At 39.5% G+C, this 22,391-nt stretch overlaps 1 pseudogene; it reads right to left on the reverse strand.

The window, feature by feature from the left end:
* Positions 1 to 17,125: 17,125 nt before the first annotated feature.
* The window catches only part of LOC129718509 (irregular chiasm C-roughest protein-like), a 281,965-nt pseudogene continuing 276,699 nt past the window's right edge, over positions 17,126 to 22,391 (reverse strand).

The following is a 22,391-nucleotide window of genomic DNA, read 5'->3' on the forward strand; positions in this document are numbered from 1 at the left end:
CCCGTGCCAGACCGACAACCGAAGGCAACCGAAACTATAGATTAAATTCAAAACACTACATTTATTGGACTCGTAAGCAATAATTGCCGCTACATGTGTACCAATTTTAGCCTCCTATTTTTCCACCCCAGGCCGTAGCTCCAATCCTCCTACCCAGAGACCGTAGTTGTTGGCTTCCGAGTTCCGATACTGGCGTACCGACTTTACGGGAGCAACTACCGCCGGCCGTACACATCGATCTGCAGACACAGAAGACCGGCGTATTTCAACGGAGCTGGCCGTTGTAGGTAATAAATAACTCACTCTTTGCACGCACAGGAACGACCTCACTGGTTGTCGACCTAATCGAAAAATGGGGGAAAGGCAGCAAGCCTCCGAAACCGCACCGACATCCAACGCCAAAGCTTGGCCAAAAGCCATCACCCCCTAAAACATCGTTCTGAAGTTGGCTTCGTGGCGGAATGGCAAGCGTCACAGGGTGGGCTGCTCTGTAGGCTTTCCACAACTGAAATGAATGCCTTTGCAATGTTTGAATTGGATGATGAAAAGGGTTTACCGGTGAAGCCTTTTGTTTACATTGATATTTTTGCGTTTGTTTTTAGAACACTGTCTTGTCGGCTATCAGCGGTCGAGTGAAAAGAAAAATATTTGATCTTTAATTTATGACTATTTAGAAAGTTTCCAATTTCGTTAGATTACAACCTGCAAAAAAGCAGCCGTTTTCGGATCCGTTTGATCACTTTGCACCTTTCCATTTGCCGACTTCGACGTTTATTTGCTTCCGCTCTGACATCAATTTATTTGCATAAATTGTGGATTTAGAGACGCTTTTCCATCGAAAATGGTGGTCGGCGACGTTGAGTTCGGCGTGTTAATATGGAATCCGTGTCCTACTCTGTATGAATATTAAAACTTCGGGCGTCGGAAAACTACTGGAAAGAAACGGATGATATCATGGCGACGATCTGTACGACAAATCCGTGCAGAGCACGTGACTAATAAATCCCTCTCCTGTCACATCAAATCATCAAATCCGGAGATTCGCTTGACAGAAGATCCCCCGGCGTCGGTTGCGGCGGTCGGTGGAACTTTGATTTTTTTGCCATTCTCCACTCTCTCCACTCTGGGGTTTACACGTGAAGCACGTTCGTACACCGAAGCGGAAACCAGGTGCCACTGGAAGGGGTGTGATGTTATGTGGCGGGGGGAGGAGTAAAATTAAATTAGGCACAGTATCGCAGAGAGTCGTGCTTACTCCGGTACATGTCCTGCTGCAGGTACGTGGTGTGCTTATGTCTTGCCCGTTTTCGAGTTGGATCTCATCCCGCACGGTTTTCTTATCCGTGCGGTTGAATCCAATATGTCATTAGCAGATTGTTTTCGTGATTTTAGCGTTGTGTGGTGGTGAATGTATTTTCGGAACAATGACTGAAAGTCTTGGCTGATAACGGTTGTTCAACTTTTGTAGGTTCAAAATAGGGCTCGGAAACCAAGAAAAAATGTAATTTTCTACAATAAATCAGGTGAAGTATAGTCGGAAACACGTCCAGAAAAGATTTATCCAGAATTCGATTTAAAAATGAACCTGCGGTTAAACCCGTATATTTTTTACGTTAAGGTTGCATTTTAGGCATTTCGTCTTTTCAACGAATATCCGCATTCCGATGGGGTGTGTATTTTGTGCAATTCCATACAACAATGTGTGTTACAATGCGTGTTGTTTGCTTGTTTGCACTGTGTGAAGAAATAATAATGAAGAAAAAAAGAGTCTTATGATAATCCAACATGACCATTAGTTGAACAAACTTGTCATGGCTTTTTTAAGCGCCTTAAAATTAATAAATTAGGCTTGGTTTTATTTTTCTGCCACTTATGTTATGCAAACTTGTTTTTTTCTGGAAACATGTTTTTCGACTTAATTATCGGACGATTTTCCCATGTTGTGTCGTTGTATGAAGCTGTTGGTTTAGTCTGTTTTACATATTACTAAATGGCCTATTCATATTTTTTTAAATTTACTTTAAATTTAATTGAATTCAAATTTACTAGCTGGAGAATTAAAATATGATCACATTCAGTGAGAAACAATTCTACTTCAAGGACTTTTTGCGCCACTTTTTTCATATCATTCGAAAAAATGTAGACTATGGTCATATATTTCTTAATTTTCAAGAAATGAAAATTCAACATTGTTCGAAAAACGTGTTTGTGGCCCTGAGAAGAGCCGTTTGTAATTTGTATTTGGCAGGAGGAATGAAACAATTTACTACGAGCCAGTGTATTTCCTAAAAGCTTTAGTTTAGTTTGAGCTTCGAACCCATCGCACTGGGCTAGCACTGCAAACGTACGAAAGTCTGAATTTGGATGCTTTGCAGCTTGTCTTTAGAGTAACCTTAACAATATACTCATTAGAGGTTATACATACAGTTGACGAAAAACTAAAAGGGGTCTTCACATCGAGCTCGTATACGAATACCCAGCCGTAAACTGTGTATCTTCCATTACTCGTCAGTGGAGGTGAGTATTTTTACGGCTGGGTATTTGTTTACGAGCTCGACATGAATACCCATAATGTACTTCGCGCAGAACGCTCGTCTGTAGCCGATATTCACGAAGAATGCACGGATTAAACACCAAATTTTCACGAAATCATTGAACAGATAAACTAACTATGCCTACGTGCTCTTATGGAATCGTTCAGCATTGTATATTTAGTAAAATTTGGCTAGAGTTATCCTGAATTTTGTAAAACAAACCATTTTTCACAACGCATTCATATTCATCTCAAAACTCGGATCTCTGCTCAATTACTCATCTCACGGCGCCCCCATATTCATCACACTGATAATCATGAAAGAATCACATTATCATGAATGAACGTAGCCACAGCCCGTCGTAGTAGGTTACCTAGACATCCGCTATAGTTGTTTACGTGCAAAATTGGTAACCTAGGTAACCACTACAGTGCTATAGATTTATGTCAATTATGTCGGAATAATTTAACCTTTTCAGTATGATTTTTTCGTGTTAACAGAAACTGATTTGGCAACTTTTGATTTTCTTCAACGCAGTGAAAACAGATGAAAATGCATACAGTTGAAATTTAGGAATTGTAGATATTAATCTCATATATTTCCGCTAATTCAAGCTTGTTTTAGGAAATTTGAGATGAACATTTTAAAGATTAAAGTATTCTTAGTGTAGTAAGTGATTTTGTTTAGTGATTGAAATAAAAAGTGGTCCGCTAGTGATGAAAAAAACTTTGGTTGGCTGCTGAACGAGTCCCGTTGTAGCCGTATAGAACAATGCGCGGATTTTATTTTCTGAAGTAGATGATTGAATTAAATGAGTTTTCGAGTTCAGATGCCCGACTATAACATCAAATTTAGTGCTTTCAAGTGAGTTTTTGAGGATGTATCCATTAAAGGGAGCTCCGTAGCCGCAAGGTTACAGAGTCTGCTTTGGTAAGCGGGTGGTCGTGGGTTCGAATTTTAATAGAATCAGGCCATTTGGTTGTCAAAGTACTTAAGCATGGGTTCATTCTCAGGCTCCCCACCACGTACCTTTCCTTCAATCTGAATTTTACAGTACCTCTGTTGACTCTCCTTCTAACAAAAATAAGTCCCTATTATAATAAAACTGGTGTGAGAAACATATTAGAGTTCTCTCCAGGGTATTGTAATTAGGCGATATTGTTAGGATGGACAGAGGCTCAGTATAGTAGAGTAGTAAGCTTGAAACGGAAAGGTACAACTTATACACAAGCATGGATGTGAATGATAAGGGTATCACTTACTTCAATAGTGATACTGCCAATATTCTAAAGTGCGGAGTACAGAAAACACCTGGGCAATATCACAATAGATCTAATCTCTAGTCGCAGTGATGAGTCCACACAGAAGAGAAAAAATACATTCTCTGGATTAGCAGATTGGTTTAAGAAGAAAATATGCGTTTTTTCCTGTTTTCATGTGGGTTTTCATGTTGTGTGAGATGAATATATGGGGTGCGATGAATAATGGAATAGTTCCCCTATTTCAAATAAAGCATTGAAAATGAGGTTTTGCCTCTAATTAAAATTAAACGCACGCACCCTTTTTGCCTTTCTCCTTGAAAGGTATAGCAATCACTGAAAAAACCAGAAATATAAAAGTGCTCCAAAGGGTCGAATCTCGTATATCAATCGACTTAGTTCGACGAGCTGAGCATTTTCTGTATGTGTATGTGTATGTATGTGTGTGTGTGTGTGTGTGTGTGTGTTTGTGTGTGTATGTATGTATGTATGTATGTATGTAACGCTCTTCCAATCTCGTTCGATTTTCTCAGAGATGGCTGGAACGATTTTCATGAAACTCTTTGCAAAGGAAAGGTCTAGTTGCCCTATAAGACCCTATTGAATTTTACTGTTATTGGACTTTAACTTTGTCCGTTATGTATAACAATGTGAAATCAGGCTATGACAAGAAACATGTTTCTAAGACTATTTGAACTCACCCACTTTTCTCAGAGATGGAAAGACCGATTTTCACAAAATAAGTTGCAATAGAAAGGTCTAGTTTCCTGATAAGACCCTATTGAGTATTATTATAATCGGACTGTAACTTTGTCTGTTATGAATCAAAATGTTGAAGTTATGAAACTCCGTCATCTCAGAAACTACACAACCGATTTGAACAAAATAGGTACCAAATGAACGGGCTGTCTTTAAAACCCCTAAATAACGAATTTTGTGATGATTGAACATATAGTTCGAAGGATAGGAAATGAAACGTGTTTAGAAAAGTTTTCAAATTCAAACGTATTATCAAGGATGGCATGACTGATTTTAACAATCTTAGTTTTAAATTAAAAGTTTAGTTGCTTTATTGGTACCCATTTAATTTGATTATAACACTGGTTGACAAAATTAAAAAAAAAATTCTGCTCTACAGCTCATAATAGTTGCCCTAGAAAAAACAAAATTTACAGGAAAAGCTATAATTTTCCTTTTTTTCTTAGTTGACCTTCGGGGCAACACAGTGTTATCGGACTTTTATTTTATCCATTATGTGTTAAGTTGTAAAAATATTGAAAATCTCTTCTTTCAAAAATTACACGACTTTTTTAATTTATTTAATTTTATTTAAAGAAAACAAGTGTCAAACGAACAGGTTGTTCCTCAAATTTGAAATGAATCAAGCCCCAAAGGCTGTTTAAAACTAACTGCTTTGATCAAAGTTCGAAATTAGTCGTCATTATGATAGGAAAACTATTATTTAGTACAAATATTACGTCAAATTTCAAATACTATGCTACAATTATTCCTTCAAATACAACATCAATATTCTAAAATCCAAAGAGTGGATATACCTTTATTGGTTTATATTTGGCAATTGAGGGATGTTTTCCAAAAACCGGAAGTCGCAAATTCGGATTTCAAAATGAAAAACTCACATCGCGTAATGTTTGTTCCTTTTGGACTGGTTTCCAGAAACCGGAAGCTACTGTCTAGTAATTTAAAATGGCGTCTTAAGATGATTTCTGGCCTCCATGTATCATACCGCTACCCCAAATCGTAATGGATGATATTTGTCATTTAGGCTGTTTTTTTTTTGTTCACACATTTTTTTGACACGGCACAATACAAATTAATGTTTTACGGAGCCAACCATAGAATTCAGGCTGTTGATCGGAAACCGTCGCCATTTTCGCCATCGAAATACCCAAATCAGGCAGTTCGGCAATTTTAGGATAGATTTTATGATTTATGATTTCATGATTATCAAGCAACCAGAAGTGGTAATCTGGATTAAAAATGGAGGTTGTGGTCGGATTCCGACCACTGGGTATAATCCAGGTTTCAAGAACCCACATTGAATGGTACTTGGATGGATTCATTGAATGCCCCTCAGAAACGATCAGTAATATCAACTGCGTTAAAGAATTTCATTTTCACTGATAAGATTATTCATACTAATGTATAAGGAACAACATTTGATTATAGATTATTTGAAATCTACTGACTAAAGTTGACATAAACAATCTGAATATTTATACGCAGTATATAAGTACAAATCAATTATACCACGATCAAAAACAAAACCGCATCGCATTGAAAGAATTTAATATTGTTTGCATGTATATGTGTTAATGGATGTTAATATGTGCGTGAACGTTATATTTTAAATGTACGGTATAATAGGTATGTGCTGTTGGCTACCGAAAATTTGTTGTTCAGAATGAATAACAAATCCTGAAGAAATTATCAAGGTGTATGTTTAAAGTGTTGGTGTAAATCTATTTTAACAAATAATAAGTTCGAATGAGATAGGCTGGGTCTCACCGCCAGGTGGATTAATTTAGGTTTTTAGCATGATAAACACTCTTTAAATAGCAGTAAATGCATGAATAGTAGTATATAGACACAATTAGTGGGGACTACGACGAATCCCAAGCACTACGAGCGCATTTTTATGGCAATTTCAAAAAAGAGGTAGAGTGATCAAAGTCATCCCGCTGATCGAAAACACCCCAGTTTGCGGTTAGTTTTTAACCATTCCTGTTAATTTTGGTGCCCCTAGCCATTCTTTAAAACGCGTCAAAAACTCCCACCCACTCCAACGCGAACGTTAACCGTGCGCCTCCTTTAACTGTTGAGTTGATGGAGACGCCAAACAACCATTGCACAGCGTTACAGGAAACGAGTTTAGCAGGAAATATTCTAAAGTAATTTTCTAGAGAAATACTTTGTTCTACAAATTTGTTACATATGATTAGGCGGGGATTATTATGTTATAACAAATTAGGATGACCAGAATTTTCTATGAAACCAAACTTTTGTATTTTTGTAGATACACATGAAGATTTTTGTACAATGTTGATGTTACGTTAACTTAAGGCAACTTTGTGAAAAAAGTCTTTTCTATCTTTCAAAACAACCGACTTAGAGATACTATGACTCATAAATCATAATAAAGTGACAATGAAACAATTCTTGCCGTTATGAATTTCAAGTACGTAAGCGGCATTGTTAAATTTGAAAAGGAACAATGTTTTTCTTCCCTTTATATTGTTTTACATTTTTTGAAAAACTACTTTGGAAAACTTTAAGTCGGTATGTGAAAATTTAATGGCAATCAAAAGGAAATAGATTTTAAAACCGGGTAGAGACTTCATACCATGGATTCCCATCTTGACAAGTTCAAAGATAATATGGGAGCACATTCTGAAGAATACGGTGAGCGTTTTCCCTAGGATTTGAAAAGTTTTGAAAATAAACAGTCAACGAGGCAATGATGAGAGACTATGTCGATTCTCTAATAGCAGCAAACTCGTGTTTCCAGTAAGAAACATTGTATCTCAATCCGTATGGAGCTACAGCCGCCTAATAAAATCTTTGTTTTGCTTTCCGTAGCTGGAAACCTTGTGATTAGCTGTTTATGCTAACCAATAGGTGTAATTTAACATTGGAAAATGACAGTGTTGTTTCGTTAACATGTGAAAATTTTCTCAATGGAGACGCGTGGTTAACTTTTTGAAATACGGCTCCGCGAATTTATAAATACTTGTTTAGCTCGATAACTGGTTATCGTAACATCACTGTATAGATAGAACACACTGATTTATGACACCGCCCGTATCTTTCACCATATTTCGGTAAAATAGATGCTATTACTTCCGTGACCTTAGCATTGAATGCTCTAAGCGTAGTCTGCGTATTATAGTTTATTACTTACTCAAGCCTTTCTTCTATAATACACTGTTCCTTTCTGACACTTTTACCCACCGACGACGACTGATCGATTACTCTCTTACTTAGAAATCTTTACGTTTACTCAACAGCACTGCCAGATATAACTTTATTTTGTTTCGCAAGAATGATAAATTTCTTATTGATTTTTTTTGCGAAAAATCGTCATGCACTCTGTAGTTTTTTCCGATTGTCGAGTGATACAATCACAAGATCCTTGTGAGTCGAGTTTTGCAATTTAGATATCTATTGAACTATAAATTTATTTACTATTTATTCATTTCTTCAATGAATACTTAAGCTATTAGCCCCCTAAAAAATATTGAATTATTCAAAACAGGGCCAATTTTCCTGCGGAATTTAGATTCGGTTCGATGTGCATGTCGTTGTTGTGATTCAAGAGTGGGGTCTGAATGCGAGATCAGTCTAGACTTAATGAAATAATGCAGAGCACCCGTGTCTACAACGTAAGTATTTTGAGGTAATTTTCAGGCAACCTGCAGATGCCACTTATGAATTCTCAACGTATATTCAATTCGTTTTTCACTATCAGACCAGTTTGCTCTAACATTTAAATTTTTTGTAATAAAGAAAGTATAACACTTTCAATGCTAGGTTCTCTAGTAAAAAGTTTGATACATTGGTATTTTGGATCAATTGTTAGGAAACGCGGTTCCGGTAGCGTGATTTTGAGAGCAATAATTTAAGAACGAGTTAAGGAAAATTTGATAGCATCCTAGTTTCACTTGCAACTAAAATTGTTGACATAGGGCATCCTCTCGAAAGTTTTTCGAGCTTGAAGTTTTGAAAAATACAGAACGGCACGTCGTCAAAAACCGAAAACAAATATGAACATTAATCTTCATACAAAAAATGGGTGAGTGTATGTCTGTATGTTTGCATTCATGTATGTGTAACCAGAGAGCCACGGAAGGCGTTTTATAATAACTGCTCGAAACATGACCACACGGTTTGGGAACGACCCCTAACCAACATTGCTAAACTGTCAGAACAGATATTGCAGAGTTATACAGAAATTCTCTGACATCCAAATTATAACATTTTATAGGTCATCGGTAATCCATACCTACCACCGATACTGGATACGTATCTCTCCCGCAAGTACAATAACCGTTTATCGCTATAGCTGCATGTCCCTACAAGACAGAACCGTTTTCGACGAAAGTATCGTCTCCGGCAACCACACGAGACATTAATCATGGGCAGCTATTTCGCAGCGAACACCTCGAAACGAAACGGTTTGGCCCGAGCGTTGTTTGGGATCTCGGACCCAATACAGGAAGAGAGGGAAGGCAGTGCAATTTCCCAATGGAAACGAGAAACTTTTTAATACCTTCAACAAAGCGCAGTTGTAGAAGCTCGAGTCAATAGTGCCTCCGTCAGTAAACGACGATTCCGAAGCTACATGCTGTTGCACCACACTGCGAGCTAAAGCATACTGAACTGGAACGCAGGCATAGGCAGAGCACCCGGTAGGGTGGAAGAAAAATCTCATAAATTATTGAACTCGCTGAATGGAAGTGGCTCCGAAAGCGACAACTAGAGATAAAATATGTATTGCTCGTCTCATCCAGACAGAGCGGCTTACTGCTGTATGCTATTGGTCTCCCCGGCTGCTGCCCGCCCACTGTTCGTGTGTACTTTTTGGATCTGTCAGATATAAATTTGGCAAATTTCAGATTTCCTCCCACGCCGCCCGGTGGAATGGATGTACTGGCTGGCATTGCACTGGTTTTAAACATGGCAACTGATAGATGAAAGCTGCATTTCAGGAAGGATATCAAATCCGATTTTCAAGGATGTGTACAGCGCGATACAGGAAAAAGGTATCATTCTGCGATTCAATACGATTACAATCACACATCCGAACAAACTTTAATTGGGAAAGCATGTACTGAGTTCACTCTGGCTAGCTCAATAGTGTCGGCCGCATTGTATTACAACAGTGACCATTCAATTTGTTTACAACCACAAAAAAAAGTTGATTTACCTGCTAGTACAGACCTCACCGGCAACTTTTGTCCTGCAACTCATCAACGGCCAATCAATTTTCATTAGCGTTCATCGTTTGCTACCTGTTTACCCAGGTCGGATTCGCACTATAGTTCGGACCTGGGTCCGGCATCTTTTGTGTATGGCCAGCAATGCAAAAGATGACCAAAGAATTCATCAAGCGAAGGTGATGCGTGCTTACGAAGCTGTTTATGGGATTAGTGAAGTTCCATCATTATAAACGACACGAGCTGGCAGGTAGAATCCGGCAGAGCCGGGCGACTTGACTTCCTCCGGGTAGTTTACCCGAGAGGCCTGGTCAAGGGGAAGTATTGATGAGTTCCGGTCTTAAGATGATGGAATGTGACCCATTGAAGGTAAATTGGATTTACTTAACGAGGATGGACTAGCTTCGTTGAATAGATTTTAGTTGCATCTGCAAAAGTTTGAAGCAAAATTTTTCTAATTCGCTATTAGCAATCTGCAATAAATATCCAATGCATGAGATGAAATAATTTGTATTTGATTTAGGCTTTTCGATTTTAAATGAACGAAATAATACGGTTATTGAAATACCGTTAGTGACGACTGAAAACACTGTCGAGTGCTTTTTCAATGATGCTATGAAAAGCAGCTCTAGTGGAGTATGCTTAAGGTTTATTATCTCGTAGTATATTAGTAACTTTGGACAAATAATACGTTATAGAATGCTCATAACGGTACCCAAACATTTCATCTGCTAATAATGGAATTTTCACTAATGGCTCTAAAATTAGTATAGCTTTTTCCATAATTTGAGAAAATATCCAGCTTTGAACAACTTTATAACTAATCTAGGAAATTTTTACTGAAAATTGTATTATTCTTACAGCGAGAAGTTGAGATAAAACGTAAACAATTCATTTTGAAACAAGTGCTTTCATATTTTTGAAATTTTCAATTATTGATTTGATACCATTCGAGTTAGTGTCAATTCAACATCCAATCAAAAATAAAAATCTTCATCTATGAATGCGAATGTTTGTCCATCTGTCTGTCTTTGCTGTATCTGAGTGACGTAGTTAAGAGGAAAGGGAGGGAGTGGATGAATGTTGTCAACCTTTGTTAATTTTAACGCTTAACCGATTACACTGGTCGACAAAAGAGAAAAAACATACGGCCTTTAGCGAAAAATAGTTGCATTAGAGAAATTATAGCTTGTAAACCATTTATGTGAATTTTGGGGCTCCTAGTGTATGCAAAAGTGCGTCAGAGCGTCGCATAGTTATTGTTTGGTGGGTGCGTCGATTTAACGTTATGTTCACGAGAAAACTCATTTTAATTTCTGAAAAAGTTATCTGTTCTAGAGGCACCAAACTTCACAGGAATAGTTGAAAAGCTACAATCTTTCATTTTTCCGATTCATGTTTTGAACGCAGATTTTAACCAATCAGCGCTGAAAACAACGTCAAATAACGTTTGCGGTTTTTTTGAATGGTGATGAGAAAAAAAAGTATAGGCACACTTAAGAAAGAGAGAAAAAAAACTAAGGCTCACTTACTTCGGGGTAAGTAAAATACGAAGTGCCCTGCCAGTCGTTGCCATCCAGGGTAAGATAGGTCTCATCGTCCATCACCACCGCCACGTCGGGATTCGCCGGGAAAGTCGACTCGACCATCTTATTCAGGCGCTGCCGCTGCGTCGTTGCCACAGCTCCGAGATCAGTTCGTGACATGTTCCCTCGATCTTCCTCATCAGCATCCGTTTCCATCGATTTTCCTCTTCAGCATCCTTTGGAGCTCCCTGTCGCTCGTTGGTCGTCTGGAACCGGGCTTTCTTTCGATGCTCTGATTGTTGTCCAATAGTGTCAAGATGTTGTAGACGCCGGAACGGGCGTATCCGGCGTCTACAAAGTGCCGGACAATTTCCTTTTCTGACGCGACGGGGTACCGTGCTGTCAATTTTTTTCCTGCTGACTTATGGGCTACTATGATTGATGCTGTATGGGTGGTTTCGGTGTTTCGGTGGTGGCTTCAATATTTCGAGTTTTGTTGAAGTAAATGTAGTAAGTTATTGTTTGGGTTTCATGGTTACCTTTTTAATTTGATTTACTTTTAAATTTATTGTCATCGGTCTCATTCTTCGCCTTTTTTCTAGAGTGTTGGCCGAGAAATCATGTTACTCTGGTTGCTGTTGTATCGATAAAAATAAACAATCATTTAAAAAAATCACGACTTCAAACACTAATGCTTAACAATTTATATTCATGATTGTCATCAGCGTGCATCAAAATATATTCTAACTTTACGCTAAGTTTTGCCTTTATAAATCTTGCAGGAAATCGTGCAAATAATAATTTTATTTGCTCCACGAATAAGTAGGAACTCGGTTGGAATTATTTATTTTCGCAATCGTCATATCGATAATATCTTTTACCTTGTTTGATGATTTTCTTGAAACTTAGTGAAAAATTCAAAAAAAACTTTAGTCCTTTTAAGGTGAAACGGGATTGTGGCCTTTTCCTATACAATTTTGAGGTTTGAGTTCTTTTTACTTCTGTATTTTGATCGTGAAAAATTCGGCTTCCACTAAATAAACAGCACTCAAATCGCTACTTCAGGCATGCAACAGTTGTGAAAACAATTGATCAAAGCTTCATGTACGTAGTCTTTATAAATCAAGAAAAAATTAGATTGCAAAATTCGAGTTGATCGCGACCACGTCCCGATTCACCTTAAGTCAGTTTCCAAATGGTGCATCTGGATATCAAATAAATCTCTATATTTGTTTCATAAAACGCTAACTTCGGGTTTTGGACCTTTTCCTGTAAAGAAAATAGCACCTCAAAATCGCCAAGTATTTTCCAAGAAAAATATTTTTTCTCGTCACGTAAATCTATTTGGCACTTTTGTCATCTTGCCCTTAGGTTCGTTTAAAATTAGAGTGATAATCTAAATTTTCAGTAAATCTATCAAGGCTAACCCGAGTTCTTGCAGTTTTGACTACATTTTTCGAAAAAAAAACGTCAAAGAACGTTTTATTCCAAATGGCTCATCTTCTGGTAAAGTAGGTAGTTCTGGTAAAGTAGAGGGATTATCCAAATTTGCAGCAAAATTTATTAAGTCTAGCAGGAAATATAGTAATTTTATTTTGACGGTTTTTTTGAAACTTGGCTTATACATGACATAAAAGCTTTTGAGTTGCTCTACAAAACGCTATATTCAGATATTTTTTATAGCGATGTTGAGAAGAGTAGGATAACCCTGAATATTGACAATTTTTCAGAGAAAAATGCATTTTTTCAATGAAAAAAATGAAGTTTGGCAAAATTTCCTACCTTGAATAGACAAACAATCGCTGATATTTTCAGCTCAATCGGAGAACATCAAAACAACGTCCCTCAGAAAGGTGGTTGTGGTGGTTGCGGTTCTCGCGAACTGGCTCTTAATGCATCTTAGTCATTGATGTGTCGAAGGATAGATGTGTGAGAATTGTTTGATATAATGTTTAACATTGTTACATTACTGCTTAAAGGTGAAAATAGGTGATAAGCTCCAAGGTCAAGCTTTCCCACACATTTTCCTCGCCATCGCCTTGCTCCCCGAGCAACAATAACATGGACGGAATGAATTCCACTGCCTACATATTCTGACTCAACAAAATGTTTTGTTTCGTTTCTCTTTCTCGAGACTGCGTGGCCACGCCTTCAATGCAAAATAATGAAGGGTATGTGCTTGAGTGCACAAACGTAGGCTTGCCGTGGGACTATGGTGGGTGTAAAGATTTAATTCTGCCATAGCCATAGTATATAACACACACCAAACGTACGAATACCATACACAATAATCCAAGAACATTTCACAAAAACCCCACATACATCTGTCATAAACCACAGCATACAAATACCAATACCCACATGAACTGTCCATAAATGCATAACAGTCCTATGTAATTTCTCATCACTTTTTGCTTAAACCTCAAAAACTTCTTCACATACCCGGTGCTCTCAAAAAATCGCAAGAAAAAGCTTTTTGTTGCTAAATTGATTAGAAAAATATGAATTTTGGTCAGTCCCCTGTTACAAATAAACGCAAAACAAGCTCAGTGCTGAAAATAACTAGCATGAAATTATGGTCAGTATCATAGAAATACCACTTGACGTACTAATAGGAAAAATAAATAACTTGTTGCCTATACAAGTATACTGTCATGAATATATTTACCTCGAATAAATGCATTTTTGCACACACATGTTATACACACATACACGTAATACACACACACACACACACACACTACTCACACACACACATTACTCACACACACACATTACTCACACACACACTAGTCACACACACATTACTCACACACACACACTACTCATACACACACACTATTCACACACTCACACACACACTACTCACACTACTCACACGCACACACTACTCACACACACACACACACTACTCACACACACATACACTTCTCACACACACACTTCTCACACACATATACACACACTACTCACACACACACACTACTCACACACACACACTACTCACACACACACACTACTCACACACACACACATTACTCACACACACACACACACACACTTCTCACACACACATACGTTACATACACATACACACACGTTACTTCAAATACACATACACACACGTTACTTACACATACACACACACGTTACTCACACATACACACACACGTTACTTACACATACACACATATATACGCACACGTCACTCACACATACACACACGCGATTCATATTCTCACACATACACACCAACACGCGATTCATATCCTCACACATACACACCAACACGCTACTCAGACACACTCGCTTGATATACGACACACTATACCTACACTATCGGCAGCACCCAAACGGCTTCGAAGTCTTCCAATGGTACTTTCCAACGGCTTCCAATGGTCTCCAGTGCCGTTTAGAGGTGGGCAATCCGCTCACGAACTGATCTAAAGAGCTGGTTTTTCAAAGTGAGTGATCTATCGTTCTTTTTCAAACAGCGGAAACTCACCCCTTACTTCCAGCAAACAGCTGATAGTTGATTTTGTTGATCAGACACCGCAAGCAAGAGCCATGTGAATGCTTTACACCCCGAGCGCAAAGCGGTGTGCGACACTGCAATAGAACTCCCAAAAAAATAGCTGCTACCGGCTGCCTGCTCTCCTATGTATAACCATCCACCAGCCGCGGGAATAAAAAATAAAATCTACTTGCTACAGTTCACACACAGGCACACAACTGGTTCACTGATCTTTTGAATCTGTTTAGACAAACCGCTCGCGAGCTGATCAGAAAGTCAGTTCTTTAAAAGATCGAAATCTCCTGATCGCGAGCGGGTTGCCTGCGAGCTGAACAGAGTCTTCTGATCAGCCTGCGAGCGAATTGCCAGAAGATCAATGATTCAATTCTTTCGTTCTTTTCGTTCCACATCCATTCTTGTGCGTACACGGCGTTAGTCAACCCGTGTGCCTGTGTGTGAGCTGTAGCAAGTAGATTTTTTGCAAGCTCTTGCGTCTGGCTTGTGGATGGGTGATGGGATATGCAGGTTACGCATAGCAGAGCAGGCATTTGGTGACAACTTGTTTTTGGGAGTTCTATTGTAGTTTTGCGCGCGACCTTGCGTCTGGCAAATCGGGTGTAAAGCTTTAACATGGCTCTCGCTTGCGGTGTCTGATAATTAGCTACACTGATAGTCAACAAAAAATATGTATGAACGAAAAGAGCGAGTGAGCTGTTAAGAAGAACTAGTTCACCTTAGTGAGCGGAACCGCTCTGATCCGCTCACTACAGTGAACCATTTTTCCCATCTCTTGTGCCGTTCACGTCCAATTTCGGGCTGTATTCCAACAACGATATCTGAATTAGATTACCACTGGTGGGGTCCAACTCAGATCGAAGGGAAGCCGAACTGTTCGCCTTGACGGTCGACCAGGGAATGATCTTCTCTCAACACAGAAAGTCCTTTTATAGCGTCACTCAGTGTGGGGAACTTGAGTGATTGGGGGAAGAACCAATCACGTGGAAGCTCCTCTTCTTTCTTCATTCGTCGCTTTCGTTGGGTGATGAATGCGATGTTAATTGGCTGGCATTGCTAGCCAATGACTGAATGCGTGAAATCAATTCGTCTATGTATTTGAAGTCTGCGTTAGGGAAATATACCAATCGTATGAAAAATGTATGTGGATATACGACCTTCAAACTTTTCCGCAATTTACACGGAGTAATAAGAAAATGGTAACTAAAGTTATCATGTTATACAAATCTTGTATGTTCTAGCTTTCCAACGGTATATTAACTTTTGAAATCGGAATAGTTGTTTGAGCGCTATTAGCATCTAAAATCTTCCATTCCGCCAACCAAAACCGTTACATGTTCAATCCAGTTTTCCCAGAATGTACCTTAGTATAGTGAAGAAAGACGTAGTCCCACGTCAAAAACCGACTACGGACATCATTTAGAATTGTAATATGGTCACTTTCCGTGTCTGAAAAACAGCCCAAAAGACCGATTACAGCCCAAAATGATTATTTTCGGAACCAGAATGACGCTGAGCGGCCAGAAATGAACTCGACATGTTCTTTGAAAATTCAAGATGGCGACTTGCGGTTTCAGGGAAACAGCCAAAAATGGCCGAATATCACCCAAAATGGGTATATCCGGAACCATAATTTCACCCAGAGGCCAGAAGCTCAAAATGATGACGGTGTCTGGAAAATAGCCGCAAGTGATTGAATATTAACTCCACGCGCCATTTTAAATTCAAGTTGATAACTTCCTCTCCTAGAAATCAGTTGGAAGGGTCCGGTGATGTACAAAAGCTGAAAGGCAAGGATATTTTCATTCCGATAAAACCGATAATTTTAAAGCATTTTTCTTATGAGTTTGAACGTATTTAATGTTCGATTCGTTCTGCATTTGCAGGCTATAAACAAATCTGAAGGTTAATCTTTGGATGTAGGTAAATTCAATTTAGAGTGTTTGAAATCATTAAAATAAAAATAAAAATGGACGGAACAAAGTTTGCCGTGACAGCTAGTGAAGCATAAGATGTGCACTATTTCTCATTTCAGAATTTTTAGTTTTTAGCTAATTAATTTTATTGAACAAAAAATTTAGTTCCACTGTATATTTTTTTCTGTAGAGCTGCAACTGTAATCATTTTGGCTTAGCCAAGGACACAATTCAAATCAATTTTACTGGTATGAATCGAAGGGAGTTCAGACATGTGTTTTCGTTTAATATCGATCACTAAAGATAAGGTATTAACATTGTTTCAACTCACTGGAATTATCTACTCACCTGAATCTCGGCAGTCATCTATAATCATCCGAATAAAGTAACACTGTCAATTTTTATTATCGATTTTTATTCCATAGCATGATTGAATGTGATGATACCGGTGAAAGATACTGAAATCGGTAGAACTATTCTAAAAAGTTGATCGAACTCCTTTCTCGCCTGCGCGCCACCTGGATAGATATTGAAGATAATTGTAGGTACCGAATATTTTCGCTAGATTGATCAATAAATCGAAACCAAAAGATACAACTTTCCTATCTATCGTTACGACAAATGCGACACACACACTCACAGCTGCAGGCGGGTCTATTAAGCGAAACACGTCTTCGTCTTAAGCTACGTTCTATTTTGCTAGTCTATTTGCTACAAACAAAGCACATTCGATATCGCCTATAGCCACTGCTGTGTGGCTGTCTGGCGCTTGTGGGGGAGCAGCAGCAGCGCATCGCTGCCACCGCATCCCGCCTTATACAGAGTCCTGAGAGGAAGAAGCTAAAATATGTACTTGCAAGATAAACTGTTTCTCCTGACCTGGCTACGCTACGCTTGCCCTCGCTACGGCGTTCTCGTCGTTGACTGTGCAACTTTAAATTTACTTCTATTTGAATACATTTATCAGTCAAAGTTCTGCGTGCTTAACGCATTTGTTTTTGTTCGTCTGTTGATTCGCAGTAACAGTTTTTTTTCGCTGCTAGCTTGCCCTGCTTTTACTCTTCCTAGCTGTTTTTATCTGCTGATACTGTCATTTTCCGGTTCATGTCAGCATCGCGAGCTGGCTCGCTGGAAAGTTTTCTTTTCTAGCAGCTTTGTTTTTTCATCATTTCCCAACCCTTGTGGCTTCTCAGATGACTTGGGATGACTGCTTGAGCTGAGAAGGGCTTCACGAGGTTTGATGTGCGTCTGTCAACTGTATGTTTTACAAAATGTTTTGGGCCATTTTCGATTGTTTTGTGCTTGTTAAATTATAGCTCCGAAATAAGGAACCCTATCTCACCAATGATGGTGCACGCTTTGTTACTGCACTTGTTTTGCATTTATTTATGTTTTCCCTCCCTGCTTCTTAACTCCGACGTCTTACTTCTGTGGCTCTGCGCAGGAAAAGAAAACTTTCCGATAAAAGTTGAAATTGCTTTCGTTCTTTTAACGCCGTTTTTTTTGCCGCACTCGACACTTTCGAAATGGGTTTTCATCGGTATGCGCCAGCCGCCTGGGAATACCAGGATGTAGTGGCATGGTAGGAGCTGGAAATTTGTTTCGAAATCGGATATTTTAAACGAATAATTCAAAGTTCAGCTGCGAAAATTGTTGGTTTTACGCTTGGCAAGCTGTGGTATTTTCTCGGAATCTCATTGACTCGCACAAGCAAGCAAAATTGCATAATTGCTACCAGACTCACCGCTTTCACCGGATTGGTGTGAAATACCTGGCTTTAATCCAGCAACAGGTTACACTCTTTCTCTCGTGACGATTCATTCATCAGCATCCGTGTGAAAAGAATCGGAAGCAAAGTCATTTATCAACGCACTTTCATGAAAACGAAGTCTTTTATTCATCACCGTCATCATCGTGATTTCCGCCTTTTTGATGCGGTTTGATGCGGAAGGGGCGGCACGGCCAAAGCCGCGAAAACTTTCATCCACAGAAGTCGGCATTGATTATTCGGCATCGTGCGTCGTGCACCGACCGAGGAGGTACCGGCAAACAATTTTTGTCCATCTTCATTTGTACCAAATGGATTGTGGAATCGGTGATATCGTGGTGCAACGCGACAACCATACAATGTGACCGGCTGAGGTTCAATTTCAGTAACATGTTTGCGTCGGAAAAATTCCGAACGGAAACTCGTTCAGCTTTGGACCCATGACTGAAGATGTCGCCGATTAACACTAGCATCACTAGTGTTGCAGCAGATTTTGACGTGAGGATTCCGAGAAACCAAATGAATTGCATGTAATTTCTTCCCATCATTTGCACCATCATCGGCAGCGTCGACGTCGTCATCATCACGAGACTATTACTCCGTCAAGCGTTGCGGGTACCAAGCACAAAAGAGTGCCAGTGGAATGAAAATCCGGAATGTGGCTAAAGAGCTCTTTGACAACAGTTTTCACTTCGTTTTCAATGATGTACTTAACGTTTTGTTCTGGTAGCAAATGTCGAAGCAGGGAGAAGTGATTTACTGCGGCCCGAGTATTCCATGCAACCATCATCAATTTTTCTCGCCAAGGCCACTCGAAAGGTTTCGTATTAGCCACCCGTCCGTTGATGTATATTCATGACCTGGGGGGCGGTTCACGAAGTAAGGCTGCTGTCGGGTTTCGAGATAAAGGAAATTGTTCCGAAGAACAGTTAGATTGAAATTGTTTTGATGTGCGACTGCATCTCACCTAAAGTTACGAGGGTGAAATGAGTAAGACGACCACCGTTTAAATAGAGCTTTGGTTATTTCTTTAAGTCTATTAACTAGAAAGGATTTTCTGAATCGTACTGACATTGGCAATCATTCAACTTGAGTCATGAAGTGATTCAAGTGTGCTTCATACAAATATCACAATCCTTTCTATTAAAAAAATACTGACCAGTTTTCTCGACATTTGAGGCGCACCGGGTAACGCAGCTTTCGCTTGAATTTTGCAGCAAACCGAAAACATCCTCATTTCAAACGACACTTGAACAATTTTGAAGTAAACAGCTCAGCACTGCTGAGGACTGCACTGAACAGGCTACCATAGATCGCCCAACCAATTTTGTATCTATCGCACCGAGTCCGTACCATGGCTCACGCGCCGGTAGCCGCACGAAATTCATTCCGATGAAAAATGATTGCCACCCTATCCCGTAACCCAGTCCCCACTTTCGTCTCCGTCGGTGATCTTTACCGACCTCCGCCGTAAAGATAGCTCCCATCCAGCGGGGTTTTAATCCAACTCTTCTGAAGAATTAATTTCAATTTGGTTAACTTAATATTGCAGCAGGAAATTTCATTCCTGCCCGCTCCGGATGCGGACAGTTCGTCCGACAAGCGCCCGGGTGAGTATTTTCTCATTTTTGTTTAATTAAACGCACACGTGGAAGGGGATACTGGAACGCTGCTTTTTTGAAGTAGAATACTTCTCTCAGGAAGTTCGGCTACATAGGGATGTGAAATGAAAATCTGAAACCGAAAAAAGTGAAAAATATGTCCAATTTCAAATGCTAATAAATCGGTTAGTATTCGATGAATTTCCTTCGTTCTTGCAGCAATAGATTGGAAAATCTTCTTAGATTCTTCCCAAATGAAGATAATTGTAATTTTATAATTCACATTATTGTACTATTGAAAATAGTCAAGCCTTGTCAAAACGAAAAATTCGACCTCTGATTGGTCGTTATATGATTGCTTCCCAAGCACGGTCGACAGAATCATATACCTTGCAATTTAAAACATGCTGTTTGGCCTATATAAGAGCCTGTTTCAGCCGAAGCCGCTCATAATAGTTTTAGACAGCGACAACAGCAGTCGTCCTCCCTTGGCAGCAGCAGTACAGTGGATACAAGCGATGGCGGAAAGCGGCCACAGCTGTGGCGTAGCAATGGATAGCGCACTAGTTGCAGCGGATTCCAGCAACGATAGCAGCTGGGCCAGTTGATGCAGGGATATTGGATACCAATGGCAGCGTCGTATAGCGGCCACAACTGTGGCATGGCTACGGATAGCGCACTAGTTGCAGCGAATCTCAGCATCGATAGCGGCTGATGCAGTGAGGCACTTTAATGAAATGCAGTCTCTGTGCGATAGTGGGCACTAGTAAATGCATTTAATGAAAAGTCCGTCTAGTTTTGAGTGCTAAATCAGCTTTTCACTGTTTATTTTATCACAAGAAATACTTCATTCGCACTGTCAGTGATAACGCAAAGATGCGATCGGCTTCTTATCCGATAATAAAATGAACAACAAATTGTCCTTTTCAGGATGAAATAAAAACTTGATTGAAGAGTTAATATTTTCTAATGAGTAAATTAACATTTTTAAATATGTAAAAGTTATAAATTTTACTTCATCTCCGTGTCTCACAACGTACTGAATTATCTTTTCGTTCAGTCATGAACATGACAGCCGAAACTTTCATTAGCTGCATAAAAATCAATTTTTCGCATAATTAAAATATAAAAACAAGCCCCAATCATGACAAGCAACTTACTATATTATTGAAAATGGTCAATCCTAGTTGAAGCGCAAAATTCGATTAATCTGATTAGTCAACGTTTATTTACTAGAAAAAATGACTGACACGCAAGCAGCAGGGTTATCTTTCTTGTAAAAGCATTCTACTTCAACCTTGCGGTCGTGGCTTCGTAACAACCCTCCTGTTATTTCCTCTCCCCCTGCAGCTCTGAAGCTTTTAATCAGCTTTATCAACGGAATAAAAATTAAATGTTGATTGGCGTTGGGATTTGTTTGTCGACTGCGGTTTACGCGACCTGCGTGGTCGTTGCGGTGTTTATCTGTCAGATGGGAATACGAAATCAAACGTTGTCATTTTGACTAACAATGCAATTAAAATGGTATCGAAATAGTGGCAGATATGTGATACCATCAATGAATATCGATGCTGCTGACAATGCCCGGAAAAGACTGTCTTTGTGCTGGTGATAAATCTTCATACATGCGTAGCTTGGGCACGTTGTTCTTTGATCGTACCGCTGGTAGGCAGAATGAACTGACCGCTGGTGGAAGGGCTTCCCGGTCGCAGGAGATTGCCACTGTTGGCGGTTCCTCCACTTACCGATGACATCTGCTGTAGTTGAGACTGCTGGGAGCTCTGCGATAGCGACAGCGAACCTGATTGTATCGAACTCGGGCTAGGCGTTGAACCGGCCCCAGTGGGTGCCGGACTGGAACGGCCAGTGCTTGCAGCTGCTGCACCAGCTGTCAATCCTAGAGCGGATCGTGCAGCCACGTTGTACGGTGGAGGAGCTGGTGTGGCTGCCGGATTGGCAGTCGCAGGTGGAATCGTAGCAGTGATGCCGGTGCTACAACTGGAACCAAGCTGCCCGCGGAGGTACGAGCTCCCGAAGGTGCTGCTTCCGTATCGGCTATCGATGGTCATATGGCCCAATGGTTGTTCTGTAGGAAGGGTGGAAGAGATGAATATAAGTTAGCATAAGAAGACAGTTTGTTGAAAAAAATTGCAATTTTTAGAGTTGATTCGTAATTACTGCCCTGCACTAATGTCTGAGGTGTTCGTCATTGTATACAGAGTAAAAATTATTTAGCAATGTATTTGAGCAATGAATATGAAAAAAAATGCTTTTCAATTAATTCTTATCAATTAATTCTTA

Source organism: Wyeomyia smithii, chromosome 1 (assembly GCF_029784165.1).
Source record: "Wyeomyia smithii strain HCP4-BCI-WySm-NY-G18 chromosome 1, ASM2978416v1, whole genome shotgun sequence".
Classification (NCBI taxonomy): Eukaryota; Metazoa; Arthropoda; class Insecta; order Diptera; family Culicidae; genus Wyeomyia; species Wyeomyia smithii.